Source organism: Arvicanthis niloticus, chromosome 3 (assembly GCF_011762505.2).
Source record: "Arvicanthis niloticus isolate mArvNil1 chromosome 3, mArvNil1.pat.X, whole genome shotgun sequence".
In the NCBI taxonomy this organism is placed as follows: domain Eukaryota; kingdom Metazoa; phylum Chordata; class Mammalia; order Rodentia; family Muridae; genus Arvicanthis; species Arvicanthis niloticus.
Genome location: NC_047660.1, coordinates 60,409,221 through 60,425,147, shown reverse-complemented (window position 1 = coordinate 60,425,147; position 15,927 = coordinate 60,409,221).

Here is a 15,927-nt window from a genome sequence, read left to right as displayed (position 1 = left end):
CTGCCTTGATCTTGTGTAGGCCTTATGTAGGCAACCACAGAAGTTGGGAGTTTGTGAGTGCAGTGGTCCTGTCCTGTGCAGAAGACCATGTTTGGCTTGGATCATTCCCAACCTCTGGCTTTTACATTCCCTCTTCTTTCCTCTTCCATGATGGTCCCTGAATCTTGAGCTGGGGGTGTGTGATATAGATATGCCATTTATGGATGACCCTTGTCATCTACATAGACCAGTTGTAAGTGTCTGAGTTTACCACCCTGAAACACACACACACACACACACACACAGCTCTTTGATGAAGACAGAGAACTGCACTATGAGTATAGAGAAATGGACTGGTTAGTTTTTTGTCCACTTGATACAACCAGGTCATATGGGAAGAAAGAAACTTGTAAGTATTTTGTTTTCTTTTCTTTTGTTTTGTTAATGACTGATGTAAGAGGCTCAGCCCACTGAGGTGAGCATAGCTGTGTTTTCTTACAAGAAAGCAAACTGAGTAAGCCTGGACAGTAAGCAGAGTTCCTTTGCAGCCTCTGCTTCAGTTCCTGTCTCCAGATCTCTACCCCAAGTCCCTGCCCTGACCTTTTTTGCCATGATGAATTATAATCTGAAAAGTGAAACAAATCTTTTTCTCTCCAAGTTGCTTTTGGTCAATGTTTCATCACAGAAACAGAAAGTAATGAAAATAACAACAGGAACCAGGATCCTGGGCAGTGGCAATTTTTACAGACCTGAGCATGCTGTTTGGTCTGTGATCGGGGTAGGATGCTGAGTGTTAGATTGTAGAAGTGCTTGGAACTTTGATCTGAAAAAGGAATGAGTGTTCAATAATCCCATGTGATACCGGTTTTGAAGGCATGAAGGGGTCATGGAGATAGGCCAATGCTTGGCACCATATGGCAAGATTGGAGTCCCTGAAGAGGGCCCAGGAAGAGCCACTATTGGTGAAGGTGTAACTCAGTTGTAGTTTGGCCCAAGCATAGTGGAGATGCCACGATAGTGCATTGACCACAAAGAACAGCAGCAGGTGTAGAGCGCAACCAGCCTGAGTCTACAAGGACAAGCTGTGTATGCTGTCACACAGATCTAGAGAGATGGGTTTACCCAAGCCTGTTGGAGCTCAGAACATCATGGGTGAATCCCAGTCACTGAACACTGAGCTTCTTACATTATTGAATTTACTTTGATCTGATTGTAAATGTGCCTGGTTCTTCCTTCTTAGAATAAGAGGAATGTATGTTATTTTTGCTTTTATAGGATCTCACAGTTATTTTGAGTTTTAAAGCAGCACTGGATAGTTTAAAGAAACTTAATTTTTAAAGTGTTTGAAAATTTTTTTAAATACTGTTACCTTAAATTTAAAGTATGTTTTATATTGTGATAGTAACATGAGATATTGGGAATAAGTTAGACGGGAAAGGTAATTTGTTTAATAGTGATACATGTGTTTGTCATATTGTCAAAGGACCAATAATGGTAGATAAGGTTTGGTTTTTTTTTTTTTTTTTTTTTTTTTTTGCAACTTGACATAAACTGGATCGTCTGAGAAGAGGAAAACTTAATTGACAAATGCTGCATCAGATTGGGATGTAGGCAAGTTAGGGAAATTTTCTTCATTGATAGTTGATACAAGAGAGTGCAGCTCGCAGATGGTATTGTCCCTGAGCAGGTGGTACTGAGTTTTATTAGAAAGCAAACTAGAAGAGTGAGCCAGTAAACATCATCCTTCCATAGTCTCTGCTTTAGATTCTGCCTCTAGACTCCTGCCTTGAGTTACTTCCTTGGCTTTCCTTCATGATGAACTATAAATTGTATAGTTAACAAGCCATGTCTGCTCCAAGTTGCCTTTGGTCAATGTTTGATAACAGTATAGTAAGCAACAAAGACAAGATGTAAACCTAGAGATCATTCTGTTATTGTGTCTATCTTGAAGGATAATAGTAGTAGGTTCACCCTGGGGCCTGTGAGCTTCCCCAGCCATGGTTTCTTATTCATATTTGTAATATCAGTCATGTGATCTCTTCTATGGAGTAGATCTTAAATGTAATCTGAAAGAGGAGAGGTTGTAACTCTCATGCCATTATTGTATCCATGGGCATTACTTCTGAGGCCTGTTGCTATTCTAGTCAAAGTTTTCACAGCTGGCTAGAACTGTTGGTGACTTTTCTATTTAGTGCCTGCCCCTCCCACTGATGTGAAGGTGAGCTATGGAAGAAGCATCCCAGTCAGCACCAACCTGATTTCTTTATGTTCTGTGATCAAAGTGTACATTGTCTTCAGGAATAGGTTCGCAATGGTTACATTGTAACCTGTATTGTTTAAGGGTGTCCAGGATGTCTTTAACTAACAATTCCGGGGAGGTATTCCATATCTCACATCTGGTAGGAGCAGATGAACATTGTACTTGTGTAGCGTGGGTCCAATTAAACTAGACTTTGTGTGTGTGTGTGTGTGTGTGTGTGTGTGTGTGTGTGTGTGTGTGTATGAAGCTTACAAAGTATAGGGTGTCCACATGGCTTTTTCAGTATGCTCAGTGTTAGTTGTCCTTTTCCCAGCTCCCCTCTGCCTTCCCTTCCCATCCTTCTTCTCACCTAATCGGCTATTCTGCTTTCCTCTGCTTGCCATCTGTAGATTTTTTCATTGTTTTTTTTCCTCACTGGCTTTTGCTTCATGTACTGAAGGGCAATGTGGTTGATGTACTTGGGGTATTTTAAAGCATCAGTCACAGCCCTGGATGGTGATATAGTTTGTTTTATTCCAGCACTTTTAAAGAAATATGACTGTCTCAGAAACCTTACTTTATGTGCATTGGTCAGCCATTGCTACTGCCAAAATACACAGACACAAACTCATGCATAGGCACAATACACACACATGCACACACATACATAAATGCATATACGTAGACACAAATGCAGACATACACATGTATACACATATGCGTACACACATAAATACATATATGTAGACATGAATGCAGACATACACACACATGCATACACATATGCATACACACTCACAAGTAGGCATACATGTACACACACACTTACACACAAGCACTGCCACACACGTGTACACGTACACACATGCCTTCCACATGTATATGCACACACATGTTCACACATGTACATATAGATACATACATGTATGAGCAGATATCACACGTGTACATGTACACATATGCTCTGGGTCTTACTATGGAGGTGACTTGTCAGGTAGAGTGATTCCAACTTCTAAATATGTACCCCAATAACAGCGATATTGAGATGACACCTTTACCACTGAGAACTTGATATTAATATGGAGTAGGTGTAGATATTCTGCTGGTGCAAATCATTTTACATAAAACTTCTCCAGGTTATTTTACACCATATTAGCATAGATTCCGACAGGCTTGTGGTTGCAGATCAATCTGCAAAAGGAGAATTAAAAATACCAGTCTCTCCAGAATATGCTTTTATCATGTGAAGATTGTGCGTGCCTGTCTTGTATCATTTATTTTGACTTTATTTCTTAGTGATGGAATGTTAGAGACTAAAGCCACTAGAATGTTCTGATTTTTATTTCTATGTATTATCATGAATGCTATTAATAATAGCGTTGTCTTTGCGGAACAGCCTGTGTAGTATCTACAGTTGAATCTTCCTGGTTCACCCATTAAATGCTAATTGCATTTAATTCTAACTCTTTGAAAATCCAATTAAAGCTACAAACTCTTATTTTTTTCCCTAGAAAACGTGTGTGTCAACACTGGTGTGAAACTTGAGATTTTGGTTAGGATTTGAAAAGCTGAATTTCATCTGTGGATTTCAAAGTTTATATTCCTGATTCTCTGTGAACAAGGTTGGCCTTGCGGAGAACCTGCTTGAAAGGCAGATTCATAGGTCTTGTACTAGTCTCAGGTAATCAGACCCACTGGGGCCAGCATCTTCCAATGTGTCAGCTGGTACTGTGGACCAGATGTGGTTTGTCCCTGAGAGGCTTGTGTTTTGGTCTCCAGTGTGGCCCTTCTGAGGTGGGGGCTTTCATGCTTATTTCACAGTGAGCTCTGTTAAGATCAGGTCATTATAAAGCCAAAGCACACCTTGTGCTTAGCCCCTTCTCAACACACCTTTCTTCCCATTTCTCTATCATGTTTTAATTCATATGGTAAATCCTGGGGGCTGGAGAGATGGCTAAGTGGTAAGAGCACTGACTGCTTCTCCAGTCATACTGAGTTCAATTCCCAGCAATCACATGGTGGACCACAACCATCTGTTATGGGATCTGATGCCCTCTTCTGGCATGTCTAAAGACAGCAACAGTGTATTCACATACATTTAAAAAAATAATAATAAGTAAATCTTAAAAAACAAAACAAAGGATAGTAAATCCTTAGCAGAATGCTGACACCAAGCGGTTTAGATCTCTGAAGCCACTGTAATTATAAGCCAAACAAACCTCTTTATATTATAAAGTGCCAGCCTCGAGCATTCTGTTAAAGCAACAGGAAATAACAACTTTACACAGTAAATGAGCCATCTTTCTAGAGAATATAATCTGAGGCCTTTTCTTGGCTTATGATCTTGAATGTTATAGAGGAAATGTGCATTTTAGATAGACTGGCAGTAAATCTTTCTCTTTGATACCATTGTAGGCTACTAGAGATCAACTACTGCTGAACAGAGAATCATGAGGAGAGTTAGCCTTCTTCACCTAATGTACATGATGCACACTATTTATGTACCTCAACACAGGCTCTTGTATATACTCAACACATTTGATTGATTCTTGTGTTGGTACGTCAGGAAGTACTTTAAAACTTAAATGAATCATACAGAAAACACCAAGAATGACAGGATTTGTGTAAAGTATGTGGAAATACACAGAAAGCTTTAGGAGAATTTAGGAAATATAATCTGGGCGATGACAAGCGCCCTGTTTGTGATCTGATCCTTATGTGTGGGGACACATCGGGACTTTGTGTCTGTGGGTCTCTGATAAGAGAGACAAAGGAACAAGAATTTGAAGGCTTGGTTAGTGGAGGGCTCCACTACCACAGTGGTTATGTGAACTTGAACTAGCTGAAGCTTCCTTAAGATTCAGCTTCCCTTTGTCAAATGACGGCATTGTAGACTCAATGGATTATGAGATCACCAGGTTTAATACCTGGTATTACACAAGGGGCATTGCTCAGCAAAGATGTCTTCTTTCTTTCCACCCAGCAAATGCTCTTTCCTCTTCTCCACACCCCTGCCTCTAGACCAACACATCTATTCTATTTTTAGCAGCCCAGAATTAGCTTTTCAGTAGTGATCTTGAATCCATTTGGTAGAAGGAAATGACTGGGATATGTGTCTATTATATACCTTTAAGCCAAAATAAAGATCAGACGACAGCCCTATTGCTTTTCTAGATTTAAAACAATCACCTCAAAGAAGTAGGTCTCTGGTTTTTCTATCTTTACCTTACCTAGAAGATCACAGAAATGGTGGAAGCAAATAGTGTTGACGTGTCTAGTGATTTTGGGCTTCCCTCATTTCCTAGAAGGACCAGAAGAAACCTACTCAATGGGCATCAATTTACACTCAGAGTTCAAAGCTTTAGAGCATTTTGCTGAGATGTAATCCCCTTTTGGAACTGACATGTTTAGGTAGAGAAAGAGCATGAAAGAGAACCCTTTCAACATAGCCTATCTTCTCTCGCGGAGCTGAAGGAAATGAACCCTGCCTTCTAGGACCTTGCCCCTCAGCACATGCCCCCCAGGGCCAACAACATTCTTCACACCTAGGAGCTGGTTCCGTGAAGAATCTGACCTTCCCAAGACATCTGAAATCAGAATCTATATTTCTTCTTTGCTTTCAATGAGACAGGGTCTTGATATGTAACATAAGCGGGTCTCACCTTACTGTGTGTCTTGGGCTGGCCTTGAATTTATGGTCCTCTTGCCTCAATCTTCCAAATCTCATGAGTGCTGGGATTATAAATGGGAGATGAGCACTGCCATGCCTGTCGCAAATATGTATGTATTCATCTTCAAGTGATTCGTAAACATGGGAGAACAGGAGAGATACCAGTCTAGTGGGTTTTTTCTCCCTGGGTGAGGTCATTATGTCTGTCTAATTGTGATAGCTTAAAGGATGTACTGGATTGATTGAATAACCGTTTTCTTTTTAGGAGCAAGAATAGTTAAGGATGTCTGAGATGACCCATAATATCACCATAGAGCCCAAAGCTGAATACCAGCTTTTTATTATTATTATTATTATCTTTAGAGCTTGTCACCTAAAGGGTGGGAGACAGGAGTACAAATGTGAATGAATTTGAAGGACAGATCCTCAAACAAGAGTGGCAAGAAAGAAATCACTAGGGCCTTACCTACTTGTGGGACAGCCCTGGCTGGTTGTGACACCGAGCATTTGTGCATTCATCTTCCTTTGCTTTGCTCTCCGCTAAGAATTCCCACGTCCTGACAGCAGCAGCCATAATGGAGCTGGCTTTCCTGGGGAATTTTGTTGATGTCTTTTTAAAAAAGGAGGGGCAGATGTCAGATTCTTAGGATCCTAAGGAGTGGGTGTTTATCTTTAAGATTCTAAACATCAGAATGAATTGAACCTTGGGCCAAAGGCCTCCTGCTTTGAACTCTTCAAACCATAGTAGAAAGGCACCTGTTGATGTGTTGGATTCTGTTTAACAGCCAAGGATAGTACTTTGAGTCTGAGGAAGGCCACCATACCTAGACACTTAGGGGGTCCATTTTCTTCTTGGGTATACCATCTTGTAAGATTTTGAATTCATAGAAAGCTAGGGTGTGCCCAAATTTACAATGGAGCTGGTGCCCCCTGCTGGAATCGAGTTGCTTAAGTTTCCATCCCTTGGGGTATGTGTGCCAGCAACCCTGTTAAGACTCAGGCTTGCCAACATAGCCCACGGGTATCAGGATAAGTCATTTAATTAACCTCTCTGCTTCAGCTTCTTGACATATAAGAGTGGGATAACAATAGCAGCCAATCCTAAGTTCCTTGTTGAAAGGTAGAATTAATTAGAGTTGACAGTAGATTGCTTTATGAAAACTGGTGCTAAATAGCGATGACTGTTGGAACATGCCTCCAACGTCCCTATGGCAGGAAAATGACAATTTGCTGTGTCTTATTACTAAACCTGCCATTGCTAATTTTATCTCATTATGGATTCTAAATTTCCCTGAAGTTGATAAAAACAAAAATATTCACCTTCTCCTACTCTGTTGATATGACATGAACCCAATAATGTTGCCATGTCATTTCAGTACATGGGAGACTGAGGCAGGAGGATTTCTATGAATTCAAGGCCAACTTGGGCCACACTGTATGTTCTAGACCAGTCTAAACTACAAAATGAGACTCTGTATTAGCACACATGTGTAAATGCATGTGCACACACAAACAGCACACAACAACAACACAAAATCCACCTTTTTTTTTCACTAATTCCTGGAGTGTGGGGGATGAGTGTTTCAAATATGCATGGCAAAGATACCAGGATGGTAAGACACCTGTGTGGAACAGGTGTGTGACACCTGTGTAGAACAGGTGTGCTCATACGCCTATTTAGAATACTTCTGGCATGGGCTCTGACTTGGGCCCTATCCTAATTTTGTTTCTGTTGCATTGATACAGAGAAGGCCTTAGGGAGAAAAGTTTTACTATAGCTCACAACTCCAGGTTACAGTCTATCATAGTGAGGAACTCAAGGAGGCAGGTGGCATCCACAGTCAAAACCAAAGAGAAAATGAATGTATGCATGCGTAGGGCTCAGCTGTCTTTCTCTACTCTTAACAGACCAGGGCCTCGCCTCTAAAGCAGGCAGTGGTGCTGCCCACTTCCAAGCTAGGTCTTCCCATGTTAGTTAAGGCTATCAAGACAAATTCCCTACTGACAGGACCGCAGGTCACTCTGATGTACAAAGCCCTCATTGAGACTCTCATCCCAGGTGATTGTAAGCTGTGTCAAGTTGACTAGTCACACTAATTCTTACACACACATTGATGGATGAGAAGGCTTCTGATCATATCAGGTAAGCACTGACACGTGAGAGTCCCAAGAACAAACCCCACCCAAAGGAACACTGATAATAGAATAGAGAGGACCTTGTTCCAACAAAAGGACAAGGAAGGGTTCCTCTCTTTCTGACTCATACCTAATGGGTGGCAGAAAAGAGAGTTAAAAACAGAAGTGTAGGCTCTCAGCTTTCTGTCCTTGCCTTGAAAGGCTAAGGGGTGAGGGGTTCAGATTATGGTGTGATAAAACCCAAAGGACATGCTGTGAGAGAGGAAGCTGTGTTCAAGGTGGCCTTTGGTGTGATGCACCCCCCTGAAGAAGTACTGAGGCAAAAATGGTGGAGTTGAGGCAACTCACTGGAGTCCTTGAGACCTCTAAGAGGCCAAGAGGCTGTGTGACATGCTAACAAAATTATTAAGTTATGTCATGGACAGAAGGAACACACTCCTACAGGGAAACGATATGATAGATGAAAAGTTCTTGGTTTTTACTAGAAAAGGAAATGCCATAAGCTATTTTCTCCCTCCAGAATAACACAGAGGTTTGGGGAGGAAATCAAAATCAAAATCCCTAACACTGAGAACCAAGTACACTCTGACAGGCCTTTGACCATGTATGACCCCAGCTCCACAGAGAGGGATCTGTTTTAACAGAATGTAGTCTGAGGGGCAGATGAAACCGTATGCTTTTCAATCTGTTGTCACTGACATCCACAGCCCTGGTAGCAGCACTGAGGGCTGTGATCCATTAAAGTCTTTCTGGAAACTCTGACCCAAGAAGTTGGTGCCAGTGTCTCTTCTCCTGCCCCTCTTTGCTAAATGCAGCTATAACTACAGAAACAGAGCGAGAGGCAATCAAGCACATTCACTATAAGAAAGGTGGAGAGGTGCAGGCCTACTACATACCCCACAGGATGAAGGGCAGCCCAGAACCTGATATCCTTTGTTGTTTTCTCTTGTTAGAGACAGGATTTATTTTGTTCTATAGTTGGGGGTGTTAGTCCATCCTGACAGGGAAGGCATGTAGCAGGAGCATCCTGGGGGCAGGTATATGACATGGGTGTACAGTAAAAAATATTTCCTGTTCATGGGACTGTTAAAAGGTTTAATCTGGTAGTTTGTATTATAGGCACTGTGCATAGAGAAAAAAAGGTGGTTGTGACCACTCACACTGTAGTCTCAGCATCCACTGTGGGTCTCAGTAGAGGGGCTACTGTACACTTTCTTCATCAACATGATGTAATGTGTTTATAGTAGCTTTTAATGTAACATGATTACAGAACAGTTCAGATGGTCTGAGCTTACAATGAGTGTTTCATCTTACAATTCACTGACTTTCTAACATCATACAGACCCTACACACTCAGGAGAAACTATATTTTTTGCTCCTGGTCAGTAGCAGGTGGTATGGCACACTTCCCTGATGTTGGTGGTGACTGTTGGCCTCAAAACTCCCAGTTAGGGAATTCATAGAGACCACACTGTGTGGGAGTTTGGTAAGTAGTCGTGTTTGTGTGTTGGACAAACTAAGGGCATGCTTGTGCAGCATCTTCAGATAATAATATATTTATCAGGACATCATGTCATTTTACTAAGGAGTTTTGAGGTCAGAAATATTTACACTAAAGTAAGAAATGGGACTAGGATATTTCTGTCTCTACAATCAAACATATTTTATTATTATTTAACATTAAAAGAAAATACCAACTTTTAAGCCAGTGCAATTTGACAAAAGGTTGAACAAGTTAAGGCCAGGAAAATGGTAGACACCAATTTAGTTATTGTGAGATTGTTTAATACTGTGTCTAGAAACACAATATAGAACTTCCAAAATTATAATTCAAAATAAATTTAAAAAACATATACAGGAAGAAAAGACCCAAATAATAATATCATATAAAAGATATATCACCTTGGAGAAGTTTAATGAGAAATGTACTTAAAGTAGCAAAATTTTATTTCTGGTTTTTATTTTCTTGTAGTATGGCCTCTTGAAAGTGACCCTGTGCCATTTGTAAGCACTGTGTATTTGTCCATTTTTACATTGAACCAGCTGATTCTCACCTGAATATCCATTAGAGGAAAACTCTTTTATCTATACCATGGGCTATTCCACAGCCACAGAAAATACAATTCAAAATCAAAAGCTTTAAATACAGGGGAAAATGTTTTCTTGTTTGTTGTCCTGTGAAATAAGCAAAGTACACAATGTTTTGAACAGTTGTATCAAAGCATATTTTTGCCCACATAGATTCTACGGGAAAACTCTCACATGCTTGCTAAAGGGCAGGGCTGGAAATGCAGCCCAGCAGGGGGTTTTATGTCTAGCACACATAGAACTCCAGGTTCAAGTCTTAGCACCACACCAACTACTGATAGCATTGGTATTCTGTAGAAGGAAAGAGAAGCGCTGAGAGGCAGACAGGAGGTAGTTAGGTTATCATAAGAGTTGCGTTTCTATGGACTTCTGCAACATAGGAATATTACACTATTAATTCAAAAGAAATGCATGCACATTTAAAAATGTTATTCCAGGCTCTGTGCTCAAATCTGCAGAGATGCTCTCAAGATTAGCCTCTATTATGCCTACGTAGACATTGGTGCACTTGGCAATGTCCACTGGGGAAAATGATGGAATTGGTGCATGTATGCAAGCACATAACCATCCAGGTGCATATGCTTCTGTGTGCTCATGTGTGTGGGGGCAGAGGTCTGGGTCAAAAGCCTTCCTGTGTTATTTTTTTATCTTTCTGTTTGCTTGTTTTTGAGACAGAGTCTCTCTCTGAGCCTGGAGCTCACTAGTTGGCTAAACTGGCCGGCAACAGGAATCCTCTGTTTCTGCCTTTTCTGTGTTGGGGTTATATATAAATTGCTGTGCTTGGCTTTAAAAAAATAAATAGTCAAAAAACCATGCATGCTGAGGATCTAGACTCAGTTCCCTACATGTTTGTGGTTGGTCGTCACTGAGCAACCTTCATAAGCTCCAAACAGGAATCGTTCTACGGTACTCTATTACATCCAATAGTTTTTACATTCTTTATGTATTTTAGTAAGTTATATATTTTGTGAGTTTAGTAGTGTATTAATTTGTATTTATTTATTTGTGAGGGAGTAATGAAGATCAAAGGACAACTTACAGGGAGTAGATATAGTAGATGCTCTCTTTCCAAATATGGGTCCCTGCCACTGAGTTCAGGTTATCAGCCTTAGTAGCAGGTTACTTTGTCCTCCAGGACATCTTGTCAAACATATCTTATTTTACTAAATTAAATGGACTAGATATTACAGAAGTTTTCTGAATGCTACTAGAATGCATGCATGTGTGTATGTGATGAAGTTGTTCTGCTCGTATGATATGACATGATATGATGTGACATAATATTGATATGACATGATATGACATGACATGCTATGCTATAAGATTTGATATGATATTACATAATATGATGTACGAACACTTAAGAACAATCATTACTCATAATGCCTAAGCAAATAGGTAGAGATGGGTTCATGGTGTTTCTTTTAAGAAAAATAATGTAAAATTGAAATGCATAATAAACACAAAAGTGAATATTTCTTTAAAGAGAGAAATAACTCAGTTATAATATCTAAGTGCCGATAAAATCCTGAAACTAAGATCCAGATTGCCTTTATAATCTCTTTCCCTTTTATGTTTGTTTGTTTTGTCTCTTTGTTCTTTGACTTAACATATGCTCATATTTTATAAAACTAGATCTTATAGAGAAAATATAAATAAGCAATTCATCCTTTTGCCAGGCATTTCCTGGGGAAGGAATTTGCTATGTTAGGGTCTCACTCCATAGCCAGGCCTGGTGTCTATAACCCATCATGCAAACAAGGCTAGCCTCAAAGTTGTGGTAGTCTTCTTGTCTCAGCCATTTGTGTGCTGGGATCCTCGGTGTGTTATCTGCCCCATCCTCCTCCAACATTTTAATTAAAATAACCAAAAGAGTTACTTACCCTCAGCCTCATACCACACCACTGGAAATGGAGGGATTTCTACATCTTTAGAAATGTCATAAAATTTGAATCAAACTTTATTGAGTTTCTTTCATGCAGGAGCTAAAAGAGTTAAGTCATTGAAGCTGTGGTGGATCTATCTGATGTCTGAGCTGGCATTTCATGTTCCTGAGTGGAAATTGTGCATTATGAAATCTCACTATATTTGCTCAATATAAACACAAACAAGTCATCAGAAAACCTGAAACACCCTCTAGCTTATTTGAATAGTTTCCTCTCTATTAAGGCACTGTCCAAAGAGCTATTTAGTGAAGTTTTGACTTTTGCCCCTTTTCTGAATTCCTTCCCCTCTCTCTCTGTCTCTCTCTGTCTCTGTCTCTCTCTGTCTCTCTCTCTCTCTGTGAGAGACATTGTAATGTACTTCTTGAAGTGAAAGATTTTCATTGACTCTATGTGTAGACAAGTTGACAACCAAGGTTAGCCATCACACCACTCCTGAAACACTGTTCCTTCAGGTATTTGCATAAGGACTCCAGCTCAGCTGTCACACCTTTGGAATGCACCTTCCCTAAGGACCTGAGCAAGCACCTTCTCTATCTTTACTGTGTTCAGCACTTGTTTTCTCAGTAATACCAGTGTAGGGATTTGTACAGATTTCCTGTATGCTTGGTTGTCTGATTATAGCTTGATCTGATTTCTGCCATGGCTACAGGGTCATGGCTACCCTGCCTGGACAGCAGGGTCAAAGCACAGGGCTGTAATTCTCATCAGTACCCTCTTTCTTTTTATGGCCCTGAACATGTTTGGAATAGGATGGGTGGCCAATAGTTGATGTGTAGGTCGCAAAAGGATTCTTTGACCCAAGCAAGTGGTGACTAACAGTTTACATAGAAGCCATTTATTTTTTGAATGTTCCGAGTCTTTCCATAATAAAGAGAAATGAATTTCATTTGTGTAACTCAGAGTTTCACAGATTTACCAAGACATAGACATCTGCCATTTGTAGGCATAGCTCCAGCTAATTTTTACAGTAACATTATTTCTATACTGTAGGAACTCTATAGTATTCAAAACAACAACAACAACAGCAACAACAACACAAAACTACTTCTGAAAGGACTTGGGGTAAAGAAATGTTAAAATGCTTCATTTGTAGCTCCAGTGTGCTCATGTAGTCACTCATCAATGGGAATTCCTTTCCTGCTAGGTATCAGGCACGTGTTGTAGCCTAGGGTTCCAATGATTAGATCCTGAGCATTAGGTGTGTGACTAGCAGTTGGCTCCTTGAATACAGGGTGAAATTAACTCAGTCTTGAACGTCAGGAAGGATTTTCTAATGAAATGTGCTTTAAGTCAAGACTCGAAAGATAAACATACACTTTGAGGCCTGTCTACGGCTGAGACCAAGAAGCAGCTTAGAGGAAAGTTGAATGATCCCAGTGAGGTTTGAGCACAGGATATCAGGAACAAGAGGTGACATGAAGACAAGTCAGTAGTCACTGTATCACAAAGAAGTCTGAAGTCATTGACTTATCTCTTCTACTAAATGGGACAGCAGTTTTTGACACAGTTTTGTACCAATAACTTTGAGTTCTAGGGTTTACCAGGACACATGGTGCCTGGTGAACACTGGGTAATGCTTTGTTAAATTAATGCAGTTAAATAAGTTGAAAACAGTAAGCTATTTTCAGGAACATTCCAGTGGGAGAAACCACTGCTCTTGAGTGTGTTTCGATCCAATGCTTCTTCATTTATTTAGTATGCCACCTTGGAGGAAACTAGGAAGGCCAGATGCAGACATGATAGTGATTTGCAGTCTTTCCTGAGAGAGCCGTGGGCCAGAGCTACTGTCTCAGGAAATGGGAGCAGCCACTCCTGACACAGTGGGGAATGTGTCTTTTAGCTTTTGAGTTACTCGAAGTGTCAGGATCATTTAATTTTTTTCAGAATATGCAATATCAAAAAATGGTAAAATGGAGAGAAAAGTCCAAAAGAAGAGAAATAGTAGACACTGCAGACTTGTTTCCACGTCACCGGCCAATAAACGATGTCTAGACTCTGTCCATCACTCCCATCTGGAGAGATTGCCTGTTCTTACATAATAAGTGAATCAAAGAAAAACAATCACACACGTGGGAGAAGCAGCAGGCTCTTTGCATTTGCCTCCCTTAGGAAGGCTCTGCCAACAGGAAGGCAACTCTTCCAGCTCAGCGAACCAACACTGTGCAAACGGCTTCAGTTCCCAGCTATCGAACCCTCCTGACCAGCCAAGTCATTTCTGAGTAGCTCAACACTTCTTACTTTGGCCCAGACCCAAGGCTTTTCTGATCCTTGAGAATTCATATGAAGAAGATTATATAAACTTTCCATGACTATTTTTTTCTGAGCTTTAAACCAAAGTAATATTTGAGCATTCTGCTATCTAGGGTAAGTATCTCTGAGTAACTGGTTAGGCTTTTACATGGGATGGGGATACAGGTTTGCTTGAGGATGTTAGTAGAAAGAGCTTGGTCCTTAGGGAACTAGTCATACAAATGAACAAAGCAAGAACAATGGTTCTAATGGGAGACAATGTCCAACCGCTGCCTTGGCTCTCAGAGCTCCTTACCCTTTGCTTAGATGACACTTTTCCTTCTTTAGGTTTCTATTTTTGTTGCTCAATTCTTGTTCCCAATTTTGATTCCTGAATCCTTTATGGGATAAAGGCATTGTTAGAATAAAAGACGCAGGAGGAAGCGGATACTTTAGGCTGGTTAGCAAGGAAGGGGGGTTTCTCGAATCCTTCATAGTGTTTTATATTCCATCTCTGCATCATTAGATATTTGGGAAGAAGAAATCAAGCAGTTGGTTTGGGGACTTATTCACTTGTTTTCTTGAGGCAGTATCTCATTCAGTAGCCCAGGTTAGCCTTGAATTCTCACAAAGTTAAACTGCCCTCAAACTTCTGTGTATTCCAGATTGACCTTAAACTTGAAACCTTCCTCCCTTAGCCTCCTGAGCGCTGAGATTACAGACATGTGACACCAAACCTGGATAAGAAACTTTTTGAGGCAGTTGTGACATGCCATAGTTGTTGGACCACACATTTATGATTGATCTGGGAGCCTTGGAGCTTACAGAATGAGTTGAGGGCTTTATGCTCTTAAATGACTGTGTCCATAACCAACAGCAATTTGGGAGTAAAAGAGTTGTTTTTACCTATAGGAGGGCAGAAACTTAGGGCAGGAACTTAGGGGAGAAACCTGGAGGCAGGAACTGAATCAGAGACAGTGGAGAACTACTGCTTACTGGCTTGCTCAGTCTGCTTTTGTACACCTCAAGTCTACCTGTCCAACAATGGGAAGGACCCTTCCACATCAGTCATCAATGAAGAAAATACTCCACGGACTTGTCTTCAGGCCATCATGATGGGGTATTTTCTCAATTGATGTTCCTTATTCTCAGGTGGCTCTACTGTGTGTAAAGTTGATAGAAAACCAACCAGCATAGGCTTCCTCTACTTACGTGTGTAGCCAGCTATTTTTAAAGGATTAGACACAGCTGCTTTGGAGGTAAGGAATATAAATTCATGGATATGACAGGAAAGCATGAAGCTAATAATCACTCTTATCCGAGTCACCCAGCCTTGGTTCTGGGTCCTCTAAAGGCTTTGACTGTTATTCCCGCATTTTAATCTTTGCCCACTTTATACTGCTGTTTCTTCTCCAGGAAGCCAGAAACAGGAACACAGCTGCTCTTTAGATGCCTGGCCAGTCTAGGTCTTTATGCTTTTATTGACTTCCTAACAGTATAAAGTTTAGAGGCTTGAGTTGAGCATATAACTCTCTCATTGGCATATCTAACCTTTGGGCCATGGGAAGTAGGGACTTCAAGATCACTACCAATTCAGCCCACTGTACAATCACAAAACTCTCTAAAGCACTACAAAAGTT